This window comes from Bombina bombina, chromosome 5, assembly GCF_027579735.1.
Source record: "Bombina bombina isolate aBomBom1 chromosome 5, aBomBom1.pri, whole genome shotgun sequence".
In the NCBI taxonomy this organism is placed as follows: Eukaryota; Metazoa; Chordata; class Amphibia; order Anura; family Bombinatoridae; genus Bombina; species Bombina bombina.
The window spans coordinates 82712003-82728595 of record NC_069503.1 but is presented as its reverse complement, the minus strand read 5'-3'; the positions used below and the strand labels follow the sequence as shown (position 1 = coordinate 82728595).

The following is a 16593-nucleotide window of genomic DNA, read 5'->3' as shown; positions in this document are numbered from 1 at the left end:
ACATAGAGATGTTCATGTGATATTTTATAGTCAGCTTTTTACAGTTACACTGCATCAGTTTCATATGCTTCAACATTTGAGTATCACGTCCCTTCAAGTTCCCCCCTTATTTGTCTCTTCTGTGGAGAACAATTATGAAAGATAAAAAAACAGGCAATAACACAGATACTGTAGATAATTACTTGACCAATCCTATATTCAGGCAGTTTAGTATTTGTCACTTGAACATTTTGGTTTAAAACAGGAATGGCTATTTTGCTAACCCATGGGGGCCACAGGTCAGTACTGTAGAAGCTTTAAGAGCTGCATATATGATTATTAAACACACAAAATATACAGGTTATATATCCTAGGTTACAATATTATTTATTTCTATCTTAGCAGTAACCTCCAACTAATTATATATATTTACGTAACAATATTTTTGATTAATGGAATTATGATTATTAATAATTAATAGCAGTATAAAATTATTGTCAGCGATATCTCCAATTAATATAGCAGAATCTTGCCAATACACTCCAGTGAGATGTTAAATCTCTGTCGTGTACGCCAAAATAACACTGTCGAGATATTTATAAACTTGACAATAAAATTATTATTAAAAATCAATACTTAATTTCAAATTAAATTAATTCTGACCAGTTAATCTCTATAAACACATTGATTATATTTATGCAAAAAATAGTGTATTGATTATGACCAAATATATATGTCTAGTATATTCTATATCAAGCAGGCTATGAAAATATCTATCACCTAGATTACAAGTTTTGCGCTATAGAGGGTGCGAAACGAACGCAACAAAAGTTGCGTTAATTCACCCTCCATAGCGCTGCCATTACAAGTTTTTGAAAAGCCACCTTGTGCGTGCGATATGGTTAGCGATGAGCTCCATACCGCACAAAATCCAAGCGCTGCTTTGACGTCTTGTGCAAGCTTTGCCCATAGACATCAATGGGGAGCGAGTGTTAGAAAAAAACTAACACCTGCGATCGCAGAATGAAAAGCTTCGTAACGCAACCCCATTGATGTCTATGGGGGGAAAAGTTAAGTTTAAACCTAACACCCTAACATAAACCCCACGTCTAAACACCCCTAATCTTCTGCCCCCGACATCGCCGTCACCTACATAAAGTTATTAACCCCTAATCTGCAGCCCCCAACATTGCCGTCACCTACATAAAGTTATTAACCCCTAATCTGCTGCCCTCGACATCGCCGTCACCTACATAAAGTTATTAACACCTAATCTGCCGCCCCCGACATCTCCGACACCTAAATAAAGTTAGTAACCCCTAATCTGCCGCTCCCTGAAATCGCCGCCACTAATAAGTTATTAACCCCTAATCTGCCGCTCTCGACATTGCCACCACTAAGTTATTAACCCCTATTCCGCCGCTCCCCGACATCGCAGCCTTTATAATAAAGTTATTAACCCCTATTCCCCCACACCCCAACATTGCCCACACTATAATAAAGATATTAACCCCTATTCCGCCGCTCCCCGACATCGCCGCCACTAAATAAAGTTATTAACCCCTAAACCTCTGGCCTCCTACATCACTGCCACTAAATAAACCTATAAACCCCTAAACCGACAGCCTCCCACATCGCAAAAAAACAAATTAAACTATTAACCCCTAAACCTAACAACCCCTTAACTTTAAATTAAAATTACAAGATCCCAATCTTAAAGGGACACTCAAGTCAAAATTAAACTTCAATGTTCTGATACAGCATGCAATCTTAAAGAACTTTTCAATTTACTTCCATTAACAAAATGTGCACAGTCTTTTTATATTTACACTTTTTGAGTCACCAACTCCTACTGAGCATGTGCAAGAATTCACAGTATATATGTATATACATTTGTTATTGGCTGATGGCTGTCACATGGTACAGGGGGAGTGGAAATAGATATAACTTTGCAATTTATTTAACAAAAATCTGCTACTCATTTGAAGTTCAGACTAAGTGCTATTGCATTGTCTTCTTATCATGCGTTTGTTTATTATGCAAATCTACTGTATTGACTGGTCCTTTAAAATAAAAACAACTTACCTGGGAAATAAAAAAAACTAAGTTTAAACTATAAATTAAACTAACATTACTATTATACTAAAATTAAAATAACTCTATTAAATAAATTAAATTACACACTAAAAAAAACTCACACTACTAAAAAATACTAAATTACAAAAAATAACAAACAAAATTATCCAAAATAAAACTAATTACACCTAATCTAATAGCCCTATAAAAATAAAGAAGCCCCCCAAAATAAAAAAAATCCTAGCCTACAATAAACTACCAATAGCCCTTAAAAGGGCCTTTTGTAGAACATTGCCCTAAAGAAATCAGCTCTTTTACCGGAAAAGAATACAGCGACCCCCCCAACAGTAAAACCCACCACCCAACCAACCCCCCAAAATAAAAAACCTAACTCTAACAAAAACCTAAGCTACTCATTGCCCTGGAAAGGTCATTTGTATGGGCATTGCCCTTAAAATGACATTCAGCTCTTTTTCTTGCCCTGAAAAGGGCATTTAGCTCTTTTACATAAAGCCCAAACCCTAATCTAAAAAAAAAACCCACCCAAAAAAAGTAAAACAAAACCTAACACTAACCCCTGACGATCCACTTACAGTTTCTGAAGTCCGGACATCCAGACGGCAAGGTCTTCATCCATCCAGGCGGCGTCTTCTATCTTCATCCAGACGGCATCTTCTATCTTTATCCCGGCGGTGCGGAGCGGGTCCATCCTGAAGACAGATTTGACCGATTGGCTGATTTGAATAGCCAGTAGAATTTCAATAACTCTCATCCTATTGGCTGATTTGAACAGCCAATAGGATTTCAGTAGCTCTCATCCTATTGGCTGATTTGAATTAAAAAAATCAAATCAGCCAATAGGAATGCAAGGGATGCCATTTTGAAAAGGCTCCCTTGCATTGAAGATTCAGTATACGGCAGCGACCGTATGAAGAGGATGCTCCGCGCCAGATGTCTTCAGGATCGACCCGCTACGCCGGGATGAAGATGGAAAACGCCGCCTGCATAGATGAAGACTTCAGAAACTGTAAGTGGATCGTCGGGGGTTAATGTTAGGGCTTTTTTTAACTTTTTTTTTTTTTTTTAGATTAGGGTTAAGGCTTTATGTAAAAGAGCTAAATGCCTTTTTCAGGGCAAGAAAAAGAGCTAAATGCCCTTTTAAGGGCAATGCCCGTACAAATGCCCTTTTCAGGACAATGGGTAGCTTAGGTTTTTGTTAGAGTTAGGTTTTTTATTTTGGGGGGTGGGGGTTGGGTGGTGGGTTTTAATGTTGGGGGGTCTTTGTATTTTCTTCAGGTAAAAGAGCTGATTTCTTTAAGTCAATGCCCTACAAACGGCCCTTTTAAGGGCTATTGGTAATTTATTGTAGGCTAGGGTTTTTCTTTGGGGGGGCTTTTTTATTTTCATAGGGCTATTAGATTAGGTGTACAGGTAGCCCTCAGTTTACGCCGGGGTTAGGTTCCAGAAGGAATGGTTGTAAATCGAAACCGTTGTAAATTGAAACCCAGTTTATAATGTAAGTCAATGGGAAGTGAGGGAGATAGGTTCCAGGCCCCTCTCAAAATTGTCATAAGTAACACCTAATACATTATTTTTAAAGCTTTGAAATGAAGACTTTAAATGCTAAACAGCATTATAAACCTAATAAAATAATCACACAACACAGAATATATAATTAAACTAAGTAAAATGAACAAATACATTTGCTAAACAGCATTATAAACGTAATAAAATAATCACACAACACAGACTTCACTTGCATTTTTCTGCAAACAGTTCTTTCTATGCATTCCAATCTGGACTGATTTATAGACAGGAAGATCTTGTTCCTTTGAAATCTGCTCGATAGCTCAGGTCTGATTAAACTGATTAATTTCAGTTTGCTTGGCTTTGCTGCAACACAAGCGGACAGCTCCACCTACTGGCTGTTTTAATAAATGCACTGCTTCTCAATGCTTTTCAATATCAATCACATGACTGGAAAAAAAGGTTGTTATTCTGAAACGGTGTAAATTGAACCGTTGTAAAACGAGGGCCACCTGTAATTGTTTTTATTTTGGATAATTTTGTTTGTTATTTTTCGTAATTTAGTGTTTGTTATTTTTTGTAATTTAGTATTTTTTGTAATTGTAGATTTAATTTAATTTAGTAGTGTTAGGTTTTTTTAATGTGTAATTTAATTTATTTAATTGATAGTTATTTTAATATAATAGTAATGTTAGTTTAATATATATTTTAAACTTGTTTTTTTTTCATTTCCCAGGTAAGTTTTTATTTATTTTAATAAAGGGATCTTGTAATTTTAATTGAAAGTTAGGGGGTTGTTAGGTTTAGGGGTTAGTAGTTTAATGTAGTTTTTTTGCGATGTGGGGGGATGTTGGTTTAGGGGTTAATAGGTTTATTTAGTGGCAGTGATGTGGGAGGCCAGAGCTTTAGGGATTAATAACTTTATTATAGTGGTGACGATTTCAGGGAGCAGCGGAATAGGGGTTAATAAATTGTATTAGTGGCGGCGATGTGAGCGGCAGTTTAGGGGTTAATAACTGTAATGTAGTGTTTGCGATGCGGGAGGGCCTCAGTTTAGGAGTTAATAGGTAGTTTATGGGTGTTAGTATACTTTGTAACAGTTTGAGTTTTGTGTAACAGTTTTTTGGTGCAAAACTCATAACTACTGGTCTCAGATTGCAGTATGGATCGTGTCGGTATACGATGTAACGCAAGCTTTTTAGCCTTACCGCAAAACTTGTAATGCCAACGCTATGAAAATCCCACGCAAAAACATCATTTTTTTGAGTGCGTGACTGACGTTGGGTTACAGGCTAAAATGCTTGCAGTATAACTATACCGACAAGACTCGTAATGGCTGCATTCCGGTTTTTACTCTGAAATGGCCATTTTTTTCAGCATTAAAACCCGAACGCAAAACTTGTAATCTAGGTTTATATATATATATATATATATATTAATTAATATTCAATTAAATTGTCTGGTACCTATGTATTATGGACACAATGTAATCTATAAATCTACCTTATTCAAAATTAATTAATTATTGAATACTACCATTAAACTTACAAGAACCATATGTAATTAGCCAACAACACTAGTCCAATGCCAAAATATGGATTACTAAATTACAATGCTTAATTTAAAACAACCAGAGATTTAACCACAATAATAAATGCAATTGTTATAATATACAACAGTACCTTCGGTTTAAACTATGAACCTTAAAATACTAAATCCTTTCCTCTATATAATAAATTTACTTAGCACTAATATAATTGTTTATGGACTACACAGGTCTCTAAAATGTAAATTGTAACTACAAATTACACTTACAAATCACAGCTACAATTTAACTATAGCTATAGAATACCTTTGATTTAAAACATTAAAAACAGAGTTATTCCAAACCAAGCCCCTAACCAAAGTGTGTTTTTCTTTATCTTCCTTTCTTTGCATAGTCTTTTTGTCTGTGACCGACTCCACCTTCAATTCTAAATCACCCAATGGAAAAATCTCTGATTACGCCCTTAGCTTTCATTGGCTAATCAACTGGTTATTTAATTTCCCAATTGAATACCTTTGGCTGCAATTCACATATTGGACACCGGAGGGGGCAACAGGCAACTGGAGTGTAGTTCCATTTTTCAGCTACAGGGAAAATATTTTCTTATATATTTTTAAATCTGTATCTCATCTCATGTCACTCTCCCTCTTGCTTTTACTAACTGCTGGTGACATCTCCCCTAATCCTGGTCCCCAGCAACTTCCTAGCCGTGCACATCCATGTGTACCCTTCCATAGAGTCAGAAAACAAAACTCTGGCAACTTTACTCACATTTATCTTGCATTTAAAGCCACTACCCTTTCACTTGTGCACTCTGGAACTCTCGCTCTGTTTGCAACAAACTCACTTCTATACATGCCCTCTTTAACTCCCGCTCACTCAGCCTTCTGGCCCTAACTGAAACCTGGCTCTCTCCCCCTAGTCCCAGCATCCACTGCTGCTCTGTCACATGGGGTCTCCATTTCAGCCACACTCCTAGGTCTGGTATTAGACAAGGAGGTGGTGTAGGTATTTTACTTTCCTGTTGTTGCACCTTTCAACAAATACAACCCAGCTCTTCCCTCACATTTTCCTCATTCGAAACCCACATGATTAGCTTATTCTCTCCCCTCCCTATATGTGTTGCAGTCATATACCGACCCCCTGGCTCCTCAACTCAATTTCTAGATCACTTGGCTGCCTGGCTACCTTATTTCCTTTCCTCAGACACCTCTGCCCTCATTCTTGGCGACTTCAACATCCCTCTTGACAATCCCACTGCTTCCTCTGCAAAACAACTTCTGCAACTCACTTCCTCTTTCGGTTTGTCACAATGGATTGATTCTCCCACTCACAAAGACAGTCACTCCCTTGACCTGATCTTTAGCTATCGATGCACTATTTCAAACTTCACAAACTCCCCTTTTCCTCTTTCTGACCACCATCTCCTCACTTGCAATAAATCATCCCTCCCTACAACTCTCCCTCCCTCTACTCCTCACACCAAACTTCACAGAAGCATTATGTCATTAGATCAGCAACAGCTTGCTAATTCCCCCAAACCTCTCCTCTCATCCTTCTCCTCCTTTTTCTGCCCTCACCAATCGATCTGCCACTATAATTCCACCCTTACATCCGTCCTTGACAATCAAACGCTCGCAATTAACCACAACCCACATAGCCATAAACTTAGCTCTTTCTCCCCTGTTACTGAGGAAGAAGTTTCTGCACTTATACTGCTCTCTCCCCACACAGCTACTCTCCTCCCTCTCTTCTACCTTTACCCCTTTACTCACACACATTTTCAACCTCTCCCTCAGCACCTGTATATTTCCCTCATCTCTGAAACATGCACTGGTCACACCTATCCTCAAAAAACCTTCCCTTGATTCAATCTCCCCATCCAACTACCGCCCTATTTCCCTCCACCTTCTTGCCTCAAAGCTTCTCGAAAAGCTAGTATATGCTCACCTATCCCATTTCCTTACATTAAACTCTCTACCCACTGCAATCTGGATTTCGTCCCCATGACTCCACAGAGACAGCAATCGTTAAGGTTACCAAGGACCTACTTACAGCAAAATCAAAAGGCCACTCTCTGCCTACCCCTTCCCCGCATGCCCAATGTCGTGGGGTCACATTTGACTCAGATCTTTCTTTCACTCCTCACATTCAGTCCTTGGCTAAAGCCCACGCTTCCTTAAAAACATCTCTAAAATTAGACATTTCCTTACACAAGACACAACTAAGATTTTAATCCACTCTCTCATCCTTTCCCGCCTCAATTACTGCAACTCTGTCCTCTCTGGTCTCCCCAGCTGTCGCCTAGCTTCTTTACAATCCATAATGAATGCCTCTGCCAGGCTCATCTTCCTTAATCGTTGCTCTTCATCTGCTGCACCTCTCTGCCAATCCCTTCACTGGCTTCCTCTTGCCTCCAGGATTAAACACAAAATTCTCACTCTGACATACAAAGCCCTCATTGCACTGCTCCCCCCTATATCTCAGACCTTGTCTCCAGATACTCTCCCTCCCGTCCCCTTTGCTCTGCTCATGACCTCCTACTCTCCTCCTCTCTTGTTACCTCCTCACACTCCCGTTTACAGGACTTCTCCAGACTGGCTCCCATCTTGTGGAACTCTCTGCCTCGCTCCACAAGACTCTCCCCTAGTTTTAAAAGCTTCAAGCGCTCCCTGAAAACTCTACTGTTCAGGGATGCATGCAACCTACACTAACCTTTCTTTCTACCATTTCCTCTCCTCCATTGCTATCCCCTGAACCCCTTTAGCATGTAAACCTAAGAGTCCAGCTGTTTGTAGATCACCTTCTTAAGAGCTGACTACAACAGTGCGACTCTTGGCAAGGCCCTCTACCCGTTTGATCCCTATAATTGTTTTGTTGTACTCCGCATTTGTTTATAGCGCTGCAGAATCTGTTGGCGCTCTACAAATAACCGATAATAATAATAATAATAAAAAATGTTTCTTAATACACTTACATTTTCTAGCTCAATAAACTATTTGGTCAATATACATGTGACTATCTGGCTCAACTGAGCACGTACACTTTAAGACTAAGTATGTATTCTTATACATTTAAACACTAGACCTGTGTACAACATTAAATCTATACAACATACGCATATATATATATATATATATATATAAACTTCCCACTGATAATGTCTTAAGAGATGTACCCAAAAGTCGCGTTTCTATAAGGGGACTTAAAAGGATTTTAATTCATAATTTTAGTATGAGATTAATTAATATTTTAGTTCATATTCTGATATATCGCCACCTTTTCCAGTTATCATCTTATATCATATACATTCATATACATACCCTGTGAGTAGCAGTCTGATGTAATTCTGTAGTAATTCATATCATTATAGATATACTGTGTATATATATATATATATATATAAAATAGCAAGTGGTGAAGGATCCAAACGTATGGGTTCCGTATCCTGCAAAAACTGTGTCTGTCCTGGCTTATGTTTACCATTGACAAAAGCCCATGTGAGGGCTTAAACGTTTGGTTATTTACACATTAAACGGATTATAAATTCCTGCTGTGTGAAGTTTTTGCTGGATACAGAACCCATCCGTTTGGCCGTTTGGATCCTTCACCACTTGCTATTGTCTGTTTGTTTAGCAGTGCACCAGGTGATTGCTGATGTGAGGAGTGCCGCTTCCACAACGCTCTTTATATATATATATATATATATATATATATATATATATATATATATATATATATATATTTGATTTTACTCCATCTAATAGGAATACATTGCCCATCTGTGAATTTCCCCTTAATTTTGAGTGCATAAATCTATATGATACAATTCATGGCACACATTACATAGGCATTTATAAACCAGTATCTACTAGTTATATTTGGAACCACATTTTCACTCCAGATTCCTGAAACAAATAAAAAATAAATGTAGTTTTATTCTGACACAGTCAAACATTTTAAATTCACCAATACAGCTACCCACTCAATACAACAGACACTTATCTAATATAGTATATTATGTATAAGGTATATCTTATATGAGTATTTTAACTATATGAAACTTATGCACAAGTAATTTCATACGAGACTTGGCCTCCCATATGCTGGCATCTGAGCTATCACCTTTCCAGACAAGGATTTTGTATTCAAGAGTTGCAGGAATTACAGTGACTTGTCTATGCATACATAGTGTAAATTAACTGCTTTCATGAAGATCACGAGCTTCAAACATGAGTCCAGACCTGTGTCTGCTGTCCACGGGGGTTCCTGTGATCGAGGTAACAGCTTTATCTAGTTTGAAAAGATCTAATCTCATTAAGTGATGAGATAAAGAATCTTTTGAAGCTTCTACTTTCTAGTTGGGGAACAAATGTTCTCTTTGTAGTTTTGGGATGGGTATTTGGTCAGAAAGAGGGGGGTTTGATTTCTGAGTCTAGTTTCGGAATCTTGACAAAATGGGTTTGCATTTAGCAATGGTCTAAGCATTTCATATAATATTGAAATATTACCTATATTATATATATATATATATATATATATATATAAATACAAATCTACAGCACGACCCACCAAAGTCACCTGCCTGGGTGCAATGATACAAAGCATTAACCAAAGAAAGGATTGCACTCACAGGACTTTTTCAACAATTGTTGTTGTCATAGTTTATTTATGTTATCATTTGCCCATGCTCCTTATATTATGTGGGTAAGACCATTACCACATTCAGAGAGAGGTTGGCAAACCATAAGTCAACTATCAGGCTGGCATTTGATAACGGTGGATTGGGCCAACCTGTGGCCCGACATTTTCAACAAGCTGGACATGCGATCTCATCAATAAGAACTATCCTAATAGACCATATTCCGAAATCCAGACGCGGTGGGGATAGTGCCAAAGCCTTGTTAAGACTGGAATCAAGATGGATCAATAAATTGGATACAATTGCACCTAGGGGGTTGAACACCATGGTTGATTACAGCTGTTTCTATAAATAGGACTGTGGATTTCCTCTACTCATATAATTGATTCTACCATGTCCTTGAGGCACATTGTTTTTATTTTTTTAGGTTGGTCTAGCAACAACATTGTATCTTTTCACTTATAAGATTAGCATACAGGCTTTAACTGAATATATGATATGCCTGTTTTGGCTTAATACATTTTTAGGTTATCTATAACTTTATTTATGGTCCTTATTGCTATGATCATTTTTGTACATTTGTATAATTATGGTTAATATATTCACTGCCTGTAGCACATAGTGTATTCACGCTGTATTTTTTTCATATGTCCGCATTGGACATTGTGTTGCCATGACTACAGACAACAACCCCGCTTTCCTTAATGTGGTGCGCCGATCATCCGGCATTATGACGCAATTTACGTAATCAGTGTGAGTGCTTTGTTTGCTTGTTGCCATGGCACCAGGCAGAGGGTGATGACGTCAGTGCATCTCAACCCGGTTCAGCTGCATTCAGTAAGTGTGATTTTTGCGGTTCTCACACAGTGAATTAGGTAACGGATAGGGGGTATATATATATATCGCTACTCTAGGGGTATGTTAGATAGGTGTTGTCTTTGTACATGTGACCAAGGCCTCTGTTAGGGGCCAAAACGTTATGTGATTTATTTCTGATACATTAAAGGTGTTGAATTCAATCTTTGAGGACCTGCTATTTCTTGAAGATCATATGGGATACACACCGGATCCTGATCCTCAGGGGATTTACTGTATATATATATATTTATATATATCAAAATAACAAGAGTATTGCATTAGCAATGATATTTTTTTATTGGACTAACTATACATTTATAAGATGACAAGCTTTCGGAAGAGTGTCTTCCTTTTTCAAGTCTGAAGCAATACTGAACAATTTGATGGAATTTACAGATTATATCTTAAAACACAGGCTTAAAAGACAAAGTGTTACAAAGGTCTGAATGCAGGGGCAGGAGGGGGTGTCATAAAAATCATGATGGGGGTTTAGGAGACAGGCAGATAATGTCAGTAAGGGGAAATATATGGTTATACACAAATAAAACATTATTTAGGTGAAACTTGCCAGATTCTTAGAACTAGAATATGAAAACATCTTAATAGCATAGAAAAAGGAGACCAAGATGGTAATAGAATTAAAGATCTTAGCTACTGGGGTATATGCAAAGTGAAGAAAAACTGGAGGGGGGTAACTTTGAGAAATTACTATTAATAAAGGAAGCAGAAATGACATATACTGACATAGTTATATATCAATAGAATCAATGGCCTAGATTTAGAGTTCGGCGGTAGCCGTCAAAACCAGCGTTAGAGGCTCCTAACGCTGGTTTTGGCCGCCCGCTGGTATTTGGAGTCAGTGATTAAAGGGTCTAACGCTCACTTTACAGCCGCGACTTTTCCATACCGCAGATCCCCCTACGCCATTTGCGTAGCCTATCTTTTCAATGGGATCTTCCTAACGCCGGTATTTAGAGTCGTTTCTGCAGTGAGCGTTAGAGCTCTAACGACAAGATTCCAGCCGCCTGAAAATAGCAGGAGTTAAGAGCTTTCTGGCTAACGCCGGTTTATAAAGCTCTTAACTACTGTACCCTAAAGTACACTAACACCCATAAACTACCTATGTACCCCTAAACCGAGGTCCCCCCACATCGCCGACACTCGATTAAAAATTTTAACCCCTAATCTGCCGACCGCCACCTACGTTATACTTATGTACCCCTAATCTGCCGCCCCTAACACCGCCGACCCCTGTATTATATCTATTAACCCCTAACTTGCCCCCCACAACGTCGCCGCAAGCTACTTAAAATAATTAACCCCTAATCTTCCGACCGCAAATCGCCGCCACCTACGTTATCCCTATGTACCCCTAATCTGCTACCCCTAACATCGCCGACCCCTATGTTATATTTATTAACCCCTAATCTGCCCCCCTCAACGTCGCCGACACCTACCTACACTTATTAACCCCTAATCTGCCGAGCGGACCTGAGCGCTACTATAATAAAGTTATTAACCCCTAATCCGCCTCACTAACCCTATCATAAATAGTATTAACCCCTAATCTGCCCTCCCTAACATCGCCGACACCTACCTTCAATTATTAACCCCTAATCTGCCGACCGGAGCTCACCGCTATTCTAATAAATGTATTAACCCCTAAAGCTAAGTCTAACCCTAACACTAACACCCCCCTAAGTTAAATATAATTTTTATCTAACGAAATAAATTAACTCTTATTAAATAAATAATTCCTATTTAAAGCTAAATACTTACCTGTAAAATACATCCTAATATAGCTACAATATAAATTATAATTATATTATAGCTATTTTAGGATTAATATTTATTTTACAGGCAACTTTGTAATTATTTTAACCAGGTACAATAGCTATTAAATAGTTAAGAACTATTTAATAGTTACCTAGTTAAAATAATAACAAATATACCTGTAAAATAAATCCTAACCTAAGATATAATTAAACCTAACACTACCCTATCAATAAAATAATTAAATAAACTACCTACAATTACCTACAATTAACCTAACACTACACTATCAATAAATTAATTAAACACAATTGCTACAAATAAATAAAATTAAATAAACTATCTAAAGTACAAAAAATAAAAAAGAACTAAGTTACAGAAAATAATAAAATATTTACAAAGATAAGAAAAATATTACAACAATTTTAAACTAATTACACCTACTCTAAGCCCCCTAATAAAATAACAAAGCCCCCCAAAATAAAAAATTCCCTACCCTATTCTAAAATACAAATATTACAAGCTCTTTTACCTTACCAGCCCTGAACAGGGCCCTTTGCGGGGCATGCCCCAAGAATTTCAGCTCTTTTGCCTGTAAAAAAAAACATACAATACCCCCCCCCCCAACATTACAACCCACCACCCACATACCCCTAATCTAACCCAAACCCCCCTTAAATAAACCTAACACTACCCCCCTGATGATCTTCCTACCTTGTCTTCACCATGCCAGGTTCACCGATCCGTCCTGGCTCCAAGATCTTCATCCAACCCAAGCGGGGGCTAGACATCCACTGAAGAAGTCCAGAAGAGGGTCCAAAGTCTTCCTCCTATCCGGCAAGAAGAGGACATCCGGACCGGCAAACATCTTCTCCAAGCGGCATCTTCTATCTTCTTCCATCCGATGACGACCGGCTCCATCTTGAAGACCTCCAGCGCGGATCCATCCTCTTCTTCCGACGACTAGACGACGAATGACGGTTCCTTTAAGGGACGTCATCCAAGATGGCGTCCCTCGAATTCCGATTGGCTGATAGGATTCTATCAGCCAATCGGAATTAAGGTAGGAATTTTCTGATTGGCTGATGGAATCAGCCAATCAGAATATAGTTCAATCCGATTGGCTGATCCAATCAGCCAATCAGATTGAGCTCGCATTCTATTGGCTGTTCCGATCAGCCAATAGAATGCGAGCTCAATCTGATTGGCTGATTGGATCAGCCAATCGGATTGAACTATATTCTGATTGGCTGATTCCATCAGCCAATCAGAAAATTCCTACCTTAATTCCGATTGGCTGATAGAATCCTATCAGCCAATCGGAATTCGAGGGACGCCATCTTGGATGACGTCCCTTAAAGGAACCGTCATTCGTCGTCTAGTCGTCGGAAGAAGAGGATGGATCCGCGCTGGAGGTCTTCAAGATGGAGCCGGTCGTCATCGGATGGAAGAAGATAGAAGATGCCGCTTGGAGAAGATGTTTGCCGGTCCGGATGTCCTCTTCTTGCCGGATAGGAGGAAGACTTTGGACCCTCTTCTGGACTTCTTCAGTGGATGTCTAGCCCCCGCTTGGGTTGGATGAAGATCTTGGAGCCAGGACGGATCGGTGAACCTGGCATGGTGAAGACAAGGTAGGAAGATCATCAGGGGGGTAGTGTTAGGTTTATTTAAGGGGGGTTTGGGTTAGATTAGGGGTATGTGGGTGGTGGGTTGTAATGTTGGGGGGGGGGTATTGTATGTTTTTTTTTACAGGCAAAAGAGCTGAAATTCTTGGGGCATGCCCCGCAAAGGGCCCTGTTCAGGGCTGGTAAGGTAAAAGAGCTTGTAATATTTGTATTTTAGAATAGGGTAGGGAATTTTTTATTTTGGGGGTCTTTGTTATTTTATTAGGGGGCTTAGAGTAGGTGTAATTAGTTTAAAATTGTTGTAATATTTTTCTTATGTTTGTAAATATTTTATTATTTTCTGTAACTTAGTTCTTTTTTATTTTTTGTACTTTAGATAGTTTATTTAATTTTATTTATTTGTAGCAATTGTGTTTAATTAATTTATTGATAGTGTAGTGTTAGGTTAATTGTAGGTAATTGTAGGTAGTTTATTTAATTATTTTATTGATAGGGTAGTGTTAGGTTTAATTATATCTTAGGTTAGGATTTATTTTACAGGTAAATTTGTTATTATTTTAACTAGGTAACTATTAAATAGTTCTTAACTATTTAATAGCTATTGTACCTGGTTAAAATAATTACAAAGTTGCCTGTAAAATAAATATTAATCCTAAAATAGCTATAATATAATTATAATTTATATTGTAGCTATATTAGGATTTATTTTACAGGTAAGTATTTAGCTTTAAATAGGAATCATTTATTTAATAAGAGTTAATTTATTTCGTTAGATAAAAATTATATTTAACTTAGGGGGGTGTTAGTGTTAGGGTTAGACTTAGCTTTAGGGGTTAATACATTTATTAGAATAGCGGTGAGCTCCGGTCGGCAGATTAGGGGTTAATAAGTGTAGGTAGGTGTCGGCGACGTTGTGGGGGGCAGATTAGGGGTTAATAAATATAACATAGGGGTCGGCGATGTTAGGGCAGCAGATTAGGGGTACATAGGGATAACGTAGGTGGCGGCGGTTTACGGAGCGGCAGATTAGGGGTTAAAAGTGTAATGCAGGGGTCAGCGATAGCGGGGGCGGCAGATTAGGGGTTAATAAGTGTAAGGTTAGGGGTGTTTAGACTCGAGGTACATGTTAGAGTGTTAGGTGCAGACGTAGGAAGTGTTTCCCCATAGGAAACAATGGGGCTGCGTTAAGAGCTGAACGCTGCTTTTTTGCAGGTGTTAGGTTTTTTTTCAGCTCAAACAGCCCCATTGTTTCCTATGGGAGAATCGTGCACGAGCACGTTTTTGATGCCGGCCGCGTCCGTAAGCAACTCTGGTATCGAGAGTTGCATTTGCGGTAAATATGCTCTACGCTCCTTTTTTGGAGCCTAACGCAGCATTTGTTTGAACTCTCGATACCAGAGTTAAATTTATGGTGCGGCCAGAAAAAAACCCGCGGAGCGTTAACAGCCCTTTTACCGCCGAACTCCAAATCTAGGCCAATATGAATAAAGATGGGAAATTAGGTATTCAGGGGAATATAAAATAGTCAAAAAAGGAGAAAGGAAAGAAAAAAAGGGGCATAATAATAATGACAAAAGTGTGGACATAGGCTTACCATATATCCAAGTTAGAGAACCGCAGTCACTGGACATTCAACAAACAATGATTTATTGTGAAAAGTTGTGAAATCGTTGTTTGTTGAAAGTCCAGTGAGTGCGGTTCTCTTGGATATTGATATTTCTCTTGTAAGGTGTATCCAGTCCACGGATTCATCCATTACTTGTGGGATATTCTCCTTCCCAACAGGAAGCTGCAAGAGGACACCCACAGCACAGCTGTCTATATAGCTCCTCCCCTAACTGCCACTCCCAGTCATTCTCTTGCAGCTCTCGACAAGAAAGGAAGTATCAAGAGATATGTGGTGACTTAGTGTAGTTTATCTTCAATCAAAAGTTTGTTATTTTTAAACGATACCGGCGTTGTACTGTTCAGTATATTTTTTTCTAGAGAGATGATAAGGTCTAGAAAATGCTGACAGTGCCTGATATATTTAAGGTAAGCCTGATTACAGTGATTTAACAAACAACTGGGATCATGCTTGCAGTAAAGGGTAATATTCATGTTAATTGCTCTTATTACTTAGTATGTAAAACGTTTGCATGATATATAAAAAACGTTTTTTACTGAAGGTGATAAATCTTTATTTGGGGCCTAGTTTTCCACATGGCTGATTAGATTTCTCCTAGGAGTAGTTATTATGGCCTTTTCACTTTGAGTGCATGGTGGGAGGGGCCTATTTTCACGCTCTAATTGCGCAGTAGTTTTTGCAGTCTGAGACATCCAGCTTCCCTGAAGGAGTCCCCTGACATATAGGACCTCTGTAAAGGGTTTTTGTTCCTACAAAAGTCGTTTTAAGGGCAGGTAGGAGCCACAGTAGAGCTGTGGCAGTTTGCTTGTGACTGTTTATAACGGTTTTATCGTTTTTCTGATTCGTTTTTGAGCCTCAAATCATCCATTTGCAAGTGGGTGCAATGCTATTTTATTCTATTATACACACTGTTTTTCACTGTTTTGCAGTTTATGTGATT

The 16593-nt window shown here is 38.4% G+C and overlaps 1 protein-coding gene across 1 annotated transcript in view; it reads left to right on the top strand.

The window, feature by feature from the left end:
* The window catches only part of LOC128659927 (uncharacterized), a 150279-nt gene that overhangs the window by 33511 nt on the left and 100175 nt on the right, over positions 1-16593 (top strand). The gene's annotated exons all lie outside the window — the stretch shown is intronic.